This window comes from Tachyglossus aculeatus, chromosome 9, assembly GCF_015852505.1.
Source record: "Tachyglossus aculeatus isolate mTacAcu1 chromosome 9, mTacAcu1.pri, whole genome shotgun sequence".
NCBI lineage: Eukaryota > Metazoa > Chordata > Mammalia > Monotremata > Tachyglossidae > Tachyglossus > Tachyglossus aculeatus.
Genome location: NC_052074.1, coordinates 56,868,718 through 56,883,336, shown reverse-complemented (window position 1 = coordinate 56,883,336; position 14,619 = coordinate 56,868,718). Strand labels below are relative to the sequence as shown.

Here is a 14,619-nt window from a genome sequence, read left to right as displayed (position 1 = left end):
TATTATTGTCAATAATATAATTGGGGGTGGATGGGCAACGACTTGGAGGTTTTTGAGGAGAGAGAAGATGTGGACGGAATGGTGTTTCAGAAAAATGATCCAGTCAATCAATGGTATTTATTGAGTGCTTACTATCTGCAGAGCCCTATACCAAGCTCTTGGGAGAGTATAGTATAACAGAGTTGGTAGACGTGTTCCCTGCCCACAAGGAGCTCACAATTTAGCGGGAGTGAAGGCAATAGAGTGAAGTAAGGCCTGGAGTGGGGAGAGACCAGAAGCAGGTAGGTCACTGAGGAGGCTGATGCAGTAGTCGAGATAGACTATGTTAAGGGCTTTGGACCAGCATGGTAGCAGTTCGGATGGAGAGGAAGATGAGCATTTTAGAGATGTTGTGAAGGTAGAACAGGAAGGATTTGGTGCCAGATTGAATGTCTGCAGGCTAAGAGCCAGAGGCATGTAGTCAGGGCATGAGTCCTAAAGTTTTCACTAGCTAGAAATGTGATCATAAGACTGTACTCTAACATGCTTGTTTATTTTAGTATTACGGATATACTTTATGCTTGCTAGCTTTAGGCCAAAATGGTGGGACTATGCCATGTAATCTTCCGTGAATCCAAAGCAAGTTTAGCATGTCTTCCAAATGCGCTCAGTTTTTATGTATACTTGTCAAAACCGTGCCTTAGAGAAATACAGCTCAGGTTATGCAATTTAAGATAGCTTTGTGTAAGTGCATAAATTATGTAGACAGATCGTGAGCCAGGGCCGGTGAGCAGGGCCTGGTTTTTTTACCACTTGAAGCAAGCCCCAATTGTCTTATATCTACCTCAGGTTTTTTCAAAGCATTTGGTGAGTAAGCACTTAAGAAGAACCACTATTATTTTTATTAGCCACTAGGGATAAATGTATTCTCAGCCCGCTTATTTCTTTCACTTGAAAGTGACCCTTGGATAAATTCTTCTGGAGGCCATTGGTCACCAACATTTTGTATTCTTTGGCTCTGTAGTGGATAGATCAAAAGTCAAGAAGCTCCGAAAGTCATCAAAGGATTCCTGGCCCTTTTACCTGTAGAATCGGGAATAACGAGAAGCAGCGTGGCTTAGTGGAAAGAGCATGGGCCTAGGTTCTAATCCCATCACTGCCACTTGCCTGCTGTGTGATCTTGGGCAAGTCACTTCACTTCTCTGTGCCTCAGTTTCCTCAACTGTAAAATGGGGATTCAGTACTTAGACTGTGAGCCCCACGTGGGACGGGGACTGTTTGCGACCTGATTACCTTGTATCTATCCCAGCACTTAGAACAGCTTCTAGCACATAGTAAGCCCTTAACAAATACAGTTAAGAGGAAGAAGGTCTCCACCCGCCCTGAGATTCATGAAGGCAGTGCCCAAATAAATGGAGGTGGGATTCAAACAGTGTCACATTCTTGAGGTTTTTGTGCTCTAGGAGGAGATCAGGAGAAGGCAGTAGCCCTTAGCTTTTCACATCCTATGAGGGGTTTCTAAAGTCTTCGGAACTCAGGGACCCATCTGGTGTTGGGCTGGCTTCCACAAAGATGGAAACCCGAAATAAGAATCTCTCCTTCCTCCATCTCTGACAGTATCAGAATAGACCACTTTGCTTTTCCTCTGATAATCACCCCAGCCAATATTCAGGCTGGTTACCAATTGCCAAGAGACTACAGATGCCAAGAAACAGGCAGTTAAAGGTTTGCAGAGACTTGAATGGTATCTGGACTTTGGGGGAGAATTACAGAGCTCATTTTGACTGCCACACAAATAGTCATAAAACAGTCCTCAGAAAGTAGGGATGTGAACATGTGTGGGCTTTGGGATTTGTTTAGCTTTTCAAAACTTTCAGATTGTACGAAATGATTGCTCCAGTCTCTTTAAGCTCGTCTCCTTTTTCCAAATGCAATTTGATTTGATATTTTTACTGGCCAGAGAATAGCAGTGGAAACATTGAACCGAGAGCATTCTATCCCATATTACTCAGGCTGTTTTTTTTTTTTAAGTGACCTGAGAGGAAATGCTGGTTTATGTGAACCACAGACAGCTGCTGAGTAGGTTAGGGTACTGCTTAGGAAGGCAGTTATCAAAAGCTAGTCCCGAAGACTCCACATTTCTCTAGATGTTTTGATCAACAAATACACTGACCTAGCAGAAGATATTCCTAATTGAGGTATTTATTAAGTCCTTACTGTGTGAAAAGCACTCTGCTAAAGTCCTGAGTAAATGCACTCAGTTCTGCCATGAATCATGTTTTCAGTATGAGTTTTGGTCAGCACACTGGTAAGGAAACTAGGGAGTGTCAGTCCAACAACTGTTTAAATGCAGTGCTCTGCGGTGTCTGAAAAAACAGTTTATATTCATTTTTGTGGTATTGGACATGATGAGTACTCCATCACAAAGAACCACCAACACGATTTTATTTTTAATTGTTTCTGTTTTGGTTTTTTTAATGGTATTTGTTAAATGCTTACTATATGCCGGGCACGTTTCTGTTTTGGTTTTTTAATGGTATTTGTTAAATGCTTACTATGTGCCGGGCACTGTACTGAGTATTGGGATAGATATAAGATAATCAGTTTGGACACAGTCCATGTCTTTCATGGGGGCTCACAGAAATTGGAGGGACCAAGTGTCTAGTGAATGTTAGTAATAAGATAGAAAAGTTGATCAGATGATATTCTTATTGTTCTAGGTGTCTGTCCTTAGATTTCGAGTCTCTTGTGGGCCAGGGTTCATGTCACTAATAATCATAATGTTAGTAATAAAAGTCTGTAAGCTCCTAGAAGGCAGAGACGGAGTGTTTTTCTTCTGTTGTGGGCTCCCAAGTGCCTAATAGCTTACTCTCTAGTGCTCAGTACAGTGCTCTGCATATAGATTCACGAGTCCAAAATTAAGGGCAAAAATAGGAAGGTGGATAGTGGTTGATTTTTCCTCCCTAGTCCAGGCTACAGTCTTTGGTTCCAAACTGCCACAGCTTCCTCAGGGTTCTTACCTGAACCCTGTTAGTCAGCAAGGTGTAACCAGCTACAGCCTTGCAAGGGGCAGTTCTGGAGTCCTTCATTGGCCAAAGGGAGAGGAGCTGGGCTGTTCAGCGGACCACGGAGCTCACAGTGACATTCTTATTTATTCTCCATAAGACTAAACTGACACCAATTTCCATTTCCTGAATCCATATTAAAACTTCTAGAAGAAGAAGAAAACACCATCTGTTTTCCCTCTGGAAGCTGCCCTGAACTAATATAGTGTCACTGCCCATTTGAAAATCAGAGAATGAATTTTTAATGTTGGATGGCAGTCACCCTTAGAAAGAAAGGCCTACAAGTGCAGAATGAAAGTTTTCTCGGATCAGGTGATGAAGCCATCCTTTACCCTTCAGGTAGTGAATGAAGGAAGTATTTGTTCTGAACTGAGCAGCAAGACAGGATGTGACAAAAAGAGCATTTGGCAAGGCAGGACTAGGGCTTAGACTCTGAAATAAATTGGTCTAATTCTCAGCATTTGGGTGGAGTTGCCATTGTTCATAGGGAAAAATTACTGCTTTTACTTAAAACTGTGTTATCTAATTGCGGGGGTGGGGGATAGAATTCTCCAAAATGGGACTTTAGATGAGCTCTGATTATGATAAATAATTGTGTGATCTCATCTGTAGAAACCATTAACCCAATTTGTCCTGAGTGGAGAGTAAAAGCAGGATTCCCTCTCTGCTGTGAGAATTCCTTCACCACTATTTGGTCTCAAAGATATATTATTCATTCAGTCGTATCTATTGAGCACTTACTGTGTGCAGAGTACTGTACTAAGTGCTTGGGAAGTACAAGTTGGCAACATATAGAGACGGCCCCTACCCAACAGCGGGCTCACAGAGGTCAGTAGTCAGGGTTCCACGGAGGTGGAGCGTGAAAAATGCCTTCTGACTAAGGACCATTCAGCAGCATTGGAGTTTCCATTTTACAGGAGACCATCACCATCATCAATCGTATTTATTGAGCGCTTACTGTGTGCAGAGCACTGTACTAAGCGCTTGGGAAGTACAAGTTGGTAACAGCTTATCTCCTGCTGTTTGGTCTGGTTAACCAATATGGTTCCAAAAAAGTGGATTGTCCCGCTACACAATGTCCCATGCCAAAATTCACCGGATAATAGTCAGACTTCTACTTCACTTTGTTCTGGGTGTCGGGGCCAGCCAAAGAAAACTGGTCCTCCAACCGTTTTACATTAAAATGAGCTGAGCTGTTTGTTTCCTCCGGGCCACGTACAGATGCTTATTAAACTGTTTTTCTGTTTAAGAGAACTTTTTAATAGTTTCAGCATACCACTTCCTTCAACTCAGTACTTTGAAAAAAGGAGCAGAGGGTGAGATTCCTACTGGCCTTTAGCCTAGTCAAGCAACTGGTGATTGAGTGGTGGGAAGAAAACTAGTTAATATACTTTCAGGTCTTTTCATGGCTTCACAAAGCAATTTTCCATTTGCTGCTCTTGGCAAAGAGCAAAACAGGCTGTTTTGCTGAGAAGCTTTCAGCAGAAAATTGCATTTCATTAGTATCCAGGGTCTGTCACTCCAAGCTGAAGAAAGCCGGAGGTGATCTCAAAGTTCATCTAAAATGCCCTTACCTCACCTACGACCCATCCTTCATCTTTCTGTGGATCTCGAGGGCTTTATTTGATGGAAATGCCTCCTGATCCATCGATGGTATTTACGGAGCACTCACTGTTTGCAGAGCATTGTACTAAGTGCTTGGGAAAGTACAAGAGTTGGTAGTCATGATCCCTACCCAGAAGGAGTTTTCAGTCTAGGGACTGTCATTAGTTTATTGCACTAGAAAAACTACTGTTTAATAGTTCAGTAAGCAGAATTTTTAAAAATTATATTGTTCAAATAATGAAAAATTGATCTCAGTGTTATGTGGGAGAACTTTTTTAGAGTACTTGTTAAGCAGTTACTAAGTACCAAGCATTGTACTAAGCACTGGGGTAGATGCAACATAACCAGGTGGATAAAGTCCGTGTCCCACGTGGGGCTCACAGTCCGAATAAGCAAGAGTAGGATTTAATCCCTATTTTACAGATACGGAAACTAAATCTCAGAGAAGTGAATAGATGTACCCAAGGTCATCCAGCAGACAAGTGGTAGACCCGGGATTAAAACCCAAGTCCCCTTATGCCCAGGCCTATGCTCTTTCCACTAGGCCAGGCTGCTTCTCATAACTGGAAGAAAACTTGAAGAATTTAATATATGTTACAGAAACAGCTCTGCAACACAACAACAGCATCCCTCTTTACACATACTCTCTCTACATATGTAAAAATGAAGCCGTTTTATTCCCCCCTTAGAAATAGTCAAAGATTTGTAAGTTAGTAATTGCATTGATGTAAAAAATTGGTACTTGAAAATGACACTAATTTATCATTTACTCCCTGTCCAGAAGTATTCATTTGGCATCTAAATAGTTCTTTGGTTTGCAGGAGATAATGGAGGCTTGGCCATCCCCTATCCTGTAAAACATATATTCCCTCTTAGTTAAGGCAAAATAACATGGTTGTAGAAGCAAAATAATTTATTGTAATCAGAACATAATCTGGGGTGTTACGCAACAAAAGTCATGACTCTGACAGAAGATCAAGTGGTATATTTTAGAAGAATTACATCATTCTTGAGAATCAATCGAGAGCACGTGCCCTAGGAACCCACCAAGAAACAAAGCAAAAGCAAATTGCCTTTGATAATTTGTAGAAGAGGCTATGAAATAGGCCAGAAGAGCAGTGGATATTGATTCAGTACTGAAGGAAGAGGGAATGTTTTCTGGCCATGATTATGACAGAATATAGTCCAGAATACCTTGTCTGATGAATTGTCCAGCCTCCCATCTAAATGTTGGAGTGGATTTTATTGTTTATAGTTGTTGTGCTCCTAGCTTAACCAGCTGCAAGAATAGGAACGGTTTAAGGGCAGTGTTTTGTTCATAACTGTTTTCATTCTGGTTCAGTCATCTCATCTCTCCTCTTAACTTGACTCATTTTAATGGGCAGGCTAAAACCTCTTATGTAATGGTTATGTTTTTGAATATTGAGTTTTTATTAGTTTTTCAGTTTTGTCCCTGTCATAAAAGTGGTGCTGGTTTTTAAGAAAGTATCATTGTTTAATTACTCTTTGTTTTTAATCTTAATTTTTAAAAATAAAGAACACTTACCCTTTATTCACCCTATCCTCAGCCCCATAGCATTTGTGTACATATCTGCAATTTATTTGAATGTTTCTCTCCCTCTCCAGACTGTAAGCTCCTTGTGGGTAGGGAACCTGTCTACCAACCCTTGTAGTGTACTCTCCCAAGCTCTTACTACAGTGCTCTCTGCACAGTAAGTGCTCAGTAAATGCCACTGATTGATTGATTATTCCACTTCTCCAAACAGACATAAAGTCTTTTAATAGCATTGCTTGGACTGGATTATTTTTCAAAACAATTTTAGCTAGATTTAAGTCCCCTTAAGGATCATTCTGCTACTGACCCCCCATGTTTAATCTCTCTCTAAAAGGAATTCCATCCAACTCGGCAGTGAATTTTGAATTTGTGGAGAGTTTCTGCCTCGTGGGGGGAAAGGCATCTGGACTATTCACATGAAACCCTGAAAATCTCAGCTGTCTTGTGAAAAGCACCCAACCTGCAACAAGGTTCGTCTTGACTCCAACTGCACCACTAAGGTATTTTTAATTTCATTTGTCATTTCATGGTGGTTGTTAAACTGTGAAGGGAAGTCAGGCCTTGCCTCTGTTAATCCAGGAATACCTTATATACTGACCATTTCTGGGAATGGGGCTTCCAAGAATTTGAAAATGTTCATCAGTGATTATTATCTAATCTTTTTCTCTGCAAAGCTGAATGTAAACATTGAGTCAGGCCCGAACCTAACCTAAACCAGGAAGCATGCCTGAAATGAATGTAAAATACTTTTTATCTCCCCTCTGGCTTCAAGATTTTTATGGGAAAGCTTGTGGAGGAATGTGGAATATATTTGCGGCAGGCAAATGCCCTTACTTCCTAGATCAAAAAATGGGAAGTATTATAAGGAGAACAGGTGGAAGGGTATTGGTAAATATTGAACAGCCCTATGGAAATTTGGCCCAATGAATAGAGTTTTTGTAGGCAGGCAGTATTTGAAAAATACACACAATTCTCCTACAACATGAGCATTGTATTCTTGCGGAACCCCACATTAAGGAAAACTGGTGCCGTAGTACGATCCGTGTGTGAACTGTTTCTTATACTGTGTCATTCCATATAAAGTGAGGTTCAAAATGTCCAACAAATGTGTTCCTTAAATTCCTAACATGTTCTAGCCAAAATGCAGATTGAAGCAATGCTTTATGGCAGAACTGAGTGTATTTGAAAGATTGATAGGAAAATAAAACCAAAATGTATGTACTCCGATTCTTGAAAATGTCCAAATTTAAAGTCAGAAAGACAAGATGGAACACTCAGTATGTGGTGAAAATTCCTCATTGTGGTGCCATCTTGAGTCATTTGTGCCACAATCCATTTACTGGGTTACAGGATGCTCATCACTCCTGAATGAAAGGATGGTCCCAGAGTTTATTTTGCATCAGACTTACTTAGACTTGGCTGCTCATAGTGTTCATTAGCCCTGGCAGTATTAATGTCACTGGTGACATTCAAAGTGAGTACAAATCCAAAATGTAGCCCTAGCACCTCTTTCATTTCAAATTCATCAGTGGGTCCTCCTTCCCCATTCCCTGGTTTCTAAGAAGCACTGAGAGTGGAGAGAGTTCTAACCCTCTTCACCTGAGGTTTCTATTTGCGGAAATCAGTGTTCTTGAAGGCCAACAAAAGAACTGCGAAAACTGGGGAATATTCAAGAATTAGTGAAAATTCCAATTCCTCATCACCCTTAGTTAATTAAGAAAAAGTTAGTTTGATATTCACCCCACCCTCCACCCCACAGCACTTAGATCTATACATTAAATTATTTATATTACTGTCTGTCTCCCTTTCTAGCCTGAAAAGTTATTGTGGGAAGGGAACATGTCTGCTAGCTCGGTTGTATTGTACTCTCCCAAACGCTTAGTACAGTGCTGTGCACATAGTAAGTGCTCAATAAATATGATTGATAGAGTAGTTATGGCTGCTTTGAATGACCAGTGTTCAGTGAAGAAATTTTTCATTTTTCGATCATAAGCGTATCAAGCATAGAAATTGTTTTCGACGAGAAATTGTTTTCTCTTCTGAGAGAAGCAGCGTGGCTCAGTGGAAAGAGCTCATGGCTCAGGGGAAAGAGCACGGGCTTGGGGGTCAGAGGTCATGGGTTCAAATCCCAGCTCCGCCGCTTGTCAGCTGTGTGACTTTGGGCAAGTCACTTAACTTCTCTTTGCCTCAGTTACCTCATTTGTAAAATGGGGATTAAGACTGTGAGCCCCACATGGGGCAACCTGATCACCTTGTATCCTCCCCAGTGCTTAGAACAGTGATTTGCACATAGTAAGTGCTTAACAAATGCCATTATTATTATTATTTTCAATGTTTCAATATTCCAATCTCAAAATTTAGAGTAGACAATTTTTCTTTCTATACGTTGGTTTGGTGGTGAAGGATAATATGGCTTGCAGGCTGACCTAGGAACATCTGTCTTGTGAGATGGAATTGGTTGAATCAAGAGCAGATGTTCAGTATTTTGTAATTCTGATTTTATGCTTTGTAAAGCTTATTAACTGAAGCCTTGGGTCAGATAGTTCCACTTAATAGAATAGGCAATGGGAAGAACTGTTGGGAAAGGATGTTCTCTTCCCTCTTGCCCCATCCCCAGCCTCCCCCTGAAAAATCCCCCACAGTGCAGAGGTGCAGGAATTATTAACCGGACCACCTAAACTGGATCAGAGAAGCATTTTAAGGAAAATCTCCAGGAAGTAGATAAACCAATTTGGAGCACCTAATCAGACCTTCAGACTGTACTGAGAAAGAAATTGGCCCACCAAAGAGGATCACACCCAGCAGCACCCCCAAATTCCTTGGAATTACAACCAATTCGTTGGGCCAGGATCATATGGCCGAATAAAAGTCATAGGTAATTTCAATAACTTTACACTTTTCCCCTACCAAATCTCTTCCCAGGTGCCAAAAAGAAGCAATTAACTGCCCTCCATTCCCCCTCTCACTTTAATCTTTTAAGGCTCTGGTGAAAATGTTGCCTATACATAAAATGACAAAAAGGCCAGCAGTTGTAGTAATAGTAGCAGTAGTGTTTATTAAGTGTTTACAGTATGCAGAGAACTGTACTAAGCACTGGGAAAGAGTATACAGGTGAGAATTAAAACAGTAAAAGGAAAAGTAGAAACATAGGAATGCAAAAATACAGAATGCTTTTGCTTGTCTCCTCATTTTCTGGGTTGACTCTGTTATTTATTGTTGTTTGCAGTCTACTGTTACCTTGTCTTTATAGCCTACCCCATTCTAGACTTTGAGCCCCATGTGAGAAGGTGACAGTTTAATCTGTCAAGCTTTAAATTACCCCAACTGCTTAGAGCAGTGCTTGGTACATAGTAACTACTTAATAAGTAACATAACTAATCAACTCCTGATTAAGTAAGAAGTAAACCGACTGCTTCAGTGTTTTCCCTTAGGCTGAATTTTTCAGGCATCCAACTTACTGGCTATGGGGTTCTGGACTCTGGTAGAGCGGATGGTAGTGCTTAGGCTCAAGAGGAGGAAAAAGTTGGGCTTGGTTAAGGAGAAAAGGTACTAATGAAAAGGGATAACTAGTCCTCAGAATATAGGGAATAATTAGGGAAGCAGCATGGCCTAGTGGAAAGAGAGCCGCCTGGGAGTTAGAGGACCTGGGTTCTAGTCCTGGTTCTGCCACTTGTCTGCTGCGGGACCTTGGACAAATTACTTAACTTGGTGTGCCTCAGGTTCCTCAACTGCAAAATGGGGGTAAAATACCTGTTCTTCCTCCTCTTTAATTTGTGAGCCTCATGTGGGACAGAGACTGTATCCAAGCTGATCAACCTGTAGCTTCCCCAGACCTTAGAACAGTGCTTGACACATAGTAAGCACTTACTACTATTATTATTAGTAATAAAAACTCTGAATGTCTCTGCTTTGTGGAAGCATAAGACAATCAGGTGCCCTGGGGCCACAGATTGTCCAGTTGACTAGGGTTAGTATAGCCTTCTCCCTGTGACCTTAGCAGTGATTCTCTTCTACACAATTACCACTGTCCTCATCTCTTCATATTTTATTTCCTCCTCCCCCTATGCCCCCTTACCCCACACTATGTTGCTACCTTAGTGATTTGCCCAAGGTCACACAGCAGACAAGTGGCAGAGCCAGGACTAGACCCAGGTCCTCTAACTCTCCGGCAGCTCTCTTTCCACTAGGCCATGCTGCTTCCCTAACATCAGCATTGACAGCATATATTGAGTGCCTATTGTATGCAGGACTATTGCACTAGGCTTTTGGAAACATACACTGGAAACATAAGACAAGAGTCCTTATCCTCCAGGACCTTAGAATCTACTGGGGAGGACAAAGATACAAGAGATAAAGAATAAGAACATGCATACAATTGATAAATTAGCTGTTCTGAATGAACAGACATACTAGGAACAAAAGTAGTGATTGGGGCATTGAGTAGGAAAGTAGGGAATAGCATCACAAAGACTGAGGGGATACCAAAATAGAGCTCCATTTTCAAATTGAGTCCAAATGTTTTTCTGGTGGTTTTTTGGATCACACAAATTGCACATTTTATTCTCCAGAGACTTTGTTGCTGGGTGTTTTCATAGAGGTCGTTACTGATTAATGGGTTGAGATTCTTTTAAAAGTCACACACAGCTTATCACTCTTGTCTGCAGAGCTGAAAGAGTGGGGAGTAAGGGATGTAATATATCAGTGTATTTTATTTTAATGGAGTAAGGGATGTAATAAATTCAGTGTATTTTATTTTAATGGCTGTTTCCCCCTCTAGGCTGTAATCTACTAGTGGGAAGGGAAAGTCTACTAGCTCTGTTGTATTTTACTCTCCAAGTGCTTAGTACAGTGCTCTGTACACAGTAAATGCTCAGATACTATTAATATAGCACAGCAGCAAATCTGTCACACTTACCTAAAAGAGACTCATCTCCTACTGCCTGGATGGGATGTAGGACAAGGCTTTTCCAGCCCCCAAGGCTTCCATCTTACCCTGCATCCCTTGCCTTTAATATTTCATATAGAGGGACAGCAAAATAGCACAGATCTGGACGTCAGAGAATCTGGGTTCTAATCCCAGCTCCACCACTTGCCTGCTGGGTGAACTTGGGCAAATCACTAAACTTGGCTGTGCCTCAGTTTCCTCATCTACAAAATGGGGATTAAAGAGCCGTACTCCCTCCCCTTTAGATTGTGAGCCTATGCGGGACAGGGATTTTATCAGCTTTGCAAATACTCTCATTACCCCCATGCTTAGGACAGTGCTTGGCACATTGTGCCAACTTAACAAACACGACATTTATTGTTGTTTGTATGTTCCCATAGCCCAGCTAAATTGCCAGGATTCACTCCCCTCTGAACCCCTTGCTGGTAGCCTAATCAAGTCTCTCCTGCCCGTTGTATCTCTGTAAAAGATACCCCAGGCCCCACAGCAGTCAGCAACAATGGTGGCATAGTGGTGACAGAACCACAGGCCCCATCCTCTGTAAAGAAGACTTTATCTAGCCCGTGGGAAGGCCTCTCAGAAAAGGAAGTGATTGCATTGTTCTCTCTCTCTCTCTTTCTCACACACACACACACACACACACACACACACGCACACCTCAGCCAGAAGAGACTGCTTACCCTCAACTGTAAGCTCCTCCCTTTAGATGCTATGCCCCTTTTTTTAGGGTATTTGTTAAGCACTTACTCTGTGCAGCCTTATACCAAGAGCTGGGGGAGATACAGGCTAATCAGTTAGGATGCAGTCCCTGCCCCATATGGGGCTCACAGTCCTAATTCCCATTTTACAGATGAGATAACTGAGGCACCGAGAAGTGAAATGACTTGCCCAAGGTCACACAGCAGACAAGTGGTAGAGACAGGGTTAGAACCCAGGTCCTTTTGATTCCCGGGCCCATGCTGTATCCACCAAACCACATGGCTTCTCGATCCCCATATGGCCAGGGATTGTGCCAACCAGTTCTGTTGTACTTTCCCAAGCACTCAGTACAGCGTTCTGCACACCATAAGGGCTCTATAAATGAATGCCATTGATTGATTGAGTCAGTGGGGTCAATGCAGCGCCTCTACTTACCTGAAAGGTCAGCCCTGCTTACCTAATTAGGACTTAAGGAGGATCTGGAAGCCCACTGTTGGGTAGGGACTGTCTCTATATGTTGCCAATTTGTACTTCCCAAGCGCTTAGTACAGTGCTCTGCACATAGTAAGCGCTAAATAAATACAATTGATGATGATGATGATGATCTGGAAGGCAGTGGGGGTCGGGGGGTTGTGGGGGAGGCCTGCACGGCTGGAGATAAAATAGAGCTAAGTCTGCAGTGCTATGAAATAAATTGGTTCTGTGTAGAAACAGCTTGGATCATGTAGTCAGTCAGTCGAATTTATTGAGCATTCAAAGAGTACAATATAACAGACATAGTCCCTGCCCACAACAAACTTCTATTAGAAGGCAAAACCCACCCGGCAAGGCAGGCGGACCCACCACAGACCTCCTGTAAGGCTCTCTCCATCACATTGTTATTTACAGATTTGTGTTTGGAGAAACGTCACCGATTTTCCTACTGGGAGTCTTCACCGAATTTCCTTCGGGCCGTTAGAATGTGGAATATCCATTAAATTGGAAGTGATGAGGAGACAGGGAGGGGAATGAGGGCCAGTTTTAAAAACTGTCTGTGTTACCTATCAGCAACCATGTGAGCGCAGAGCGGCCAAATTGTGTGGGAGAAGGCTATTTAAGGATACAGCTGAAAGGCTGGCCTCAGGCTATTAGAATCGGTTCTGCTTCTGCTAAGAAAAAGCAATGTTTTCTGTGAGGTATGGGGAAGCAACCATCATGGGGGCTGACAGTGTTGGCTGGCTCTGTGGATCCACTTAAATTCATTCATTCAGTCATATTTATTGAGCGCTTACTGTGTGCAGAGCACTATACTAAGCGCTTGGGAAAATACAACACAACAATAAACAGTGACATTCCCTGCCCACAACGAGCTTGCCGTCTAGAGAGAAGCAGCATGGCTCAGTGGAAAGAGCCCGGGCTTTGGAGTCAGCGGTCCTGGGTTCAAATCCCAGCGCCACCAGTTGTCAGCTGTGTGACTTTGGGCAAGTCACTTAACTTCTCTGTGCCTCAGTTACCTCATCTGTAAAATGGGGATTAAGACTGTGAGCCCCCCGTGGGACAACCTGATCACCTTGTAACCTCCCCAGCGCTTTAGAACAGTGCTTTGCAAATAGTAAACGCTTAATAAATGCCATCATTACTATTATTACTAGAGGGTTTATAAATGAAAACCCACTACTGCCTATACCCATTGATGCATGCTTCCCCTCTGGGTTTCCTTTTGAGTTACAAGTAACGTCCCCTAGTAGAAAGAGCATGGGCCTGTTCTCCATCTTAGACTGTGAGTTCCATGTGTCCAACGTAACTAACTTGTATCTACCCCCAGGGCTCAGTATGGTATTTGGCACATACAAAGTACTTAACAAATACTATTGAAAAAAAAAATATGAAGGGTGAGGGAATTACAGGGCAGGGAGGATGTGGACGGGGGTCTAGGATGCAGGAGGGGTGAGAAGCTGGCCATGGGTTCTATGTTGGCTTTATGATGATGACGCCTGGGCAGCTTCCTGCCTAGCCAGGAGCCTTCTTGGGACAACTCAACCAAAAGCAGCATATGACCACCTATTCTTTTAAATAAGCGAGGGCTGGGAGAGAGGTGGAATGGAATGGGCGTGAGGTCGGGGTGGGATGGGCTAGAGAGGGCAACACACCCAAAGGGACAATAGTAACAGTTGTGGTATTGTTAAGAGCTTACTATGTGCAAAGCACTTTGCTAAAAGCTAGAATCAGGTGGGACACAGTCCCTATCCCCCAGACAGTTTACAGTTTAAGTAAGGCTCATTATAGTTCTGACCTTTGGCGGTGAGGAGATGATAGGAATTATGATTATGGTATTTAAGTGCTTGCTATGCATCAAGCACCGTTCTAAGGCTGCAGTAGATACAAGTTAACTTGGTCAGGCACAGTCCCTGTCCCAAATGGGCCTCACTGTCTAAGTGGGAGGGAGGACAGGTATAGTGTATACATTCTACAGATGAGGAAACTGAGGCACAGAGAAGTTGCAACTGGTCCAAAATCACACAGGAGCCAAGTGGTAGAGATGGGATTAGAATGCGGGTCCTCTGACTCCCAAGTCTGGGTTCTTCCCAGTAGGCCAGTGAATAAAGAGCAGTTGAAGGAATTATGAAGACCCCTTTTGAGCTCCAGACTAGTACAAATGCTTCCCAAATTATGTAAAAATCGTCTCCCTTGGAAGTTCCTGATGAATGTATTAGGAAGCCAGATTGGGACTTTCCCATTAGCTTGGGCGTTGTGTTCTTGGAAGTTTCCCAGGAAATCCCCCTCCATTCAGG

General features: G+C 42.5%; 1 protein-coding gene across 2 annotated transcripts in view; it reads left to right on the top strand.

Moving 5' to 3' along the window:
• Positions 1-14,619, top strand: part of WIPF1 (WAS/WASL interacting protein family member 1) — a 142,060-nt gene that overhangs the window by 56,562 nt on the left and 70,879 nt on the right. For both annotated transcript variants that reach the window (XM_038751905.1, XM_038751904.1), the window contains exon 3: positions 6,539-6,704. The gene's annotated coding sequence lies outside the window, so the exon portion shown is untranslated. The remainder of the gene's footprint in view (positions 1-6,538; positions 6,705-14,619) is intronic.